This window comes from Equus asinus, chromosome 13 (genome assembly GCF_041296235.1).
Source record: "Equus asinus isolate D_3611 breed Donkey chromosome 13, EquAss-T2T_v2, whole genome shotgun sequence".
Lineage (NCBI taxonomy): Eukaryota > Metazoa > Chordata > Mammalia > Perissodactyla > Equidae > Equus > Equus asinus.
Window position 1 is genome coordinate 37,612,512 of NC_091802.1, and position 232 is coordinate 37,612,743.

Genomic DNA, 232 nt, shown 5'->3' on the forward strand with positions numbered 1-232 from the left:
TCTGTGTAGACAAGAGCTAAGAAAAATGTGAGAATTATACAGAAAACCATTAATCACTTCTTTTCTTTAAATACGTATCCTCTCTCCTTTGTTATTATTCAACAGCAAATCTCCGCAGACCGGCTGTTGGGGGAAAAAAGTGTTAGCCGTCTCTCCCGGATCTGCGAGGGGGAAAAAATTTGGAACCATAAAGTTGAAAACTTTTTTCTCTCAGTTTGGAAGAAGCCCTTCA